The 3,074-nt window shown below is 44.9% G+C and overlaps 1 pseudogene; it reads left to right on the top strand.

The window, feature by feature from the left end:
- The first annotated feature begins 412 nt into the window (after positions 1-412).
- On the top strand, positions 413-2,108 carry LOC102872344 (annotated as a pseudogene).
- The last annotated feature ends 966 nt before the right edge of the window (positions 2,109-3,074 follow it).

The raw sequence follows: 3,074 nt of genomic DNA, 5'->3' as shown, positions 1-3,074 counted from the left end.
GCCCTCTATGAGGTGGATTGATTCAGTGACTGGGATAATCGGGATGGGAGTGTTAGAACAGAGTTTAGGGCTGTTGTACATAGGGTCGCTATGAGTCACAAGCGACTCGACGGCACATAACAACAACAACCACAACAACAATGAAGAAGGATGGCCTTTCACTTAAAAAAAACAAAAACAAAAACAAAACAAAAACCCAAAAAAAAGAAAAAACAAGGGAGCACAGGGCAGGTAAGGGGCCATGCTGGCGATGACATTGGGCAGAGGCGGCGAGCAACAGAGCACTGCGAGCCCCACCCCTGGAGCCCGTCCCGCCCGGGGGGCTGAGAGATGCTTGTGCTCTGGCCTCAGTGGAAGTGAATGGCCGTTCGCGGAGCGTGCGGGGAAGCAGGTACCCAGCGAGTATGTGGAAATGGAACCAAATTCTCTGAGAACTAAAGTCCCAGTTTTCTTATCTGACCTGGCGAAGGCCACATTAAGAGGTATCAGAAAGTGTCCTCACTGTGGCACAAACAACGGAACCCGCGGGCTGAGCTGTAAGAACAAGACATGTGGAACCATCTTCCGCCATGGAGCTCGGAAGCAGCCTAGTGCTGAAGCTGTCGAAATCATCACAGGCTCTGAGCTGCAGGTCTACTCAGTACGGCAGAGGGACCGGGACCAGATTATCGATGCTTTGTGGAACTAGGTGTTTCAGAGACAACAATTCAGACGGTCGATGGGACAGTCATCACTCAGCTGAGCTCTGGACGGTGTTATGTCCCCTCATGCCTGAAAGCTGCCATCCAAGGTGTTGTGGAAAACCAGTGTCAGCACATTAAGTTTGCAGGGAGCTGCCAGGCGGCCACCCCTCTCACCCTAAAAAGTTCTGTCCTGAATGCAATGCAGGCCTCCCCAGAAACCAAAGAGACCATCTGGCAACTGGCTACAGAACCCACAGGCCCACTGGTACAAAGGATTACAAAAAATATTTTGGTGGTGAAATGCAAGACAAGCCAGAAGCACAGTTTGGGCTATTTGCATGCATCCTTTGTGCAGAAAATTGGTGCCAACAGCTTACCTGAGAGCCGCTTCTTTTGCTCCTGCCAGACTCTAAAGTCACACAGTCAAACGCCTCCAAGGACGAGATTGCCCAGAGGTGCATTCATTTCTTTGCTTGCATCTGTGCCTTTGCCAGTGATGAAGCATTGACTCAGAAATTCTCAGAGTTCCTCAATTTTTATTCCATCAGTCTTAAAGAGATTATTGTGCGCCAATTAAGTTGCCACTCAGAGTCAACAGTATCAAATAACTGCCTCTAAACCAAAGAGAAAGAAAAAGGAAAAAATACCTGGTGCACCAACAGTCAGTTTGCTCTTACCTCAAGATGCAATAAGCAGCAATTTAAGGAAAGGGGCCTGAAAAAGCCTGTGGTTGTGTCTTCCTTAAAAAGACAAATCTGTGGTCAACTGCTAGATGAGGCACAAATGACTTTGTCCTTCCAGGACTGGCTGGCCAGCATTACAGAACGTATCCATCAAACTATGCACTATCAATTTGATGGCAAACCAGAGCCATTGGTGTTCCACATTCCTCAGTCCTTTTTTGATGTCCTGCAACAGAGAATCTCTATAGGAAGTGCAAAGAAATAGCTCCCCAACTCTACTACAGCTTTTGTTCGGAAAGATGCCTTACCACTGGGAAACTTTTCCAAGTATACCTCGCACATCACTAACATCTTACAAGTCAAACAAGTCTTGGATACCCCAGAGATGCTCTTGGAAATCACCCAAAGCTTTATCCAGAACCGAGATGGGACTTACGAGCTATTTAAGTACACTAAAGTGGAAGTAGAGAGCATAGCAGAAACCTATGGCCAGAAAGAAAAGCAACCTGTGCTGCGGCCCTTGGAACTAAAAACTTTCCTCAAAGTTGGCAATACTTCTCCAGATCAGAAAGAGCCAATGCCTTTCATCATCGAATGTACCCCAAATATTCTTCCTCAATCCAAGATTGGTGCATCTAATTTGAGTATGGTCACCACCTCAATGGTGGAATACCAGGACCAGTGGCCCCACTTGGACCAGCCCTTGGAACTGACCCCTCTAACCACCATCACTTTCCCTTGAGACAAAACAAAAGCATTTTATGCTGCTAAATTTGCATTTCCCCACCCTTTTGTAACTTTAAATACTAGTTACACACTGAGATGGCCAGTTTCCTTAGTAAATATTCTTCTCTAAGAACCAGTTTTTCAAAGCATTCAGATGGTTTCTGATAGAGACAGACTTTGTCGGTAGCCTTTGTGATGCTGCTGGCGGATAGTTAGCTTCATAAATCAGGCTGTATTTCTGGTAGAGTTTTAGAGAGGGAAATTGACTCACTTTTCTCCTTCTGGCTTCATCTTTAGGATTTCTTTCAAACTTTTTCCAAAAAGTCAGGAGTATTCAGCCTTACACCAACAGTGTTGGAAAGTCAGCAATACCCTGATTAGGGCAGAATGTTAGGGACTATCCTGGCATGGTGAAGCATGCCCTTTATTTTGTTTTCAAATAAAGTATCAGTACTTTTAAAAAACAAACAAACAGCCCTTTGAAAATTAGACTGAACAAAACTAGACAGAACAAAAGCTGTAGTGGAGTTGGGGAGCTGTTTCTTTGCACTTCCTATAGAGATTCTCTGTTGCAGGACATCAAAAAAGGACTGAGGAATGTGGAACACCAATGGCTCTGGTTCGCCATCAAATTGATAGTGCATAGTTTGATGGATGCGTTCTGTAATGCTGGCCAGCCAGTCCTGGAAGGACAAAGTCACTTGTGCCTCATCTAGCAGTTGACCACAGGTTTGTCTTTTTAAGGAAGACACAACCACAGGCTTTTTCAGGCCACTTTTCCTTAAATTGCTGCTTATTGCATCTTGAGGTAACAGCAAATTATCTGTTGGTGCACCAGACCTCAATTAGACTAGTCCTCTGGTTGGAAAACACAAAGGAAGAGGAATAGTTGCAAGCAGACACTAGTTATTGGAATGTGGAATGTAAGAAGCAGAATGTAGGTAAATTGGATATTGTTAAATGAGAAATGAAATGTATAAAT

Source organism: Elephantulus edwardii, unplaced genomic scaffold (assembly GCF_000299155.1).
Source record: "Elephantulus edwardii isolate Elephantulus edwardi_28Jun2011 unplaced genomic scaffold, EleEdw1.0 scaffold00166, whole genome shotgun sequence".
Lineage (NCBI taxonomy): Eukaryota > Metazoa > Chordata > Mammalia > Macroscelidea > Macroscelididae > Elephantulus > Elephantulus edwardii.
Note: the sequence above shows the minus strand (reverse complement) of the source record. Positions and strands in the feature narration are given on the sequence as shown.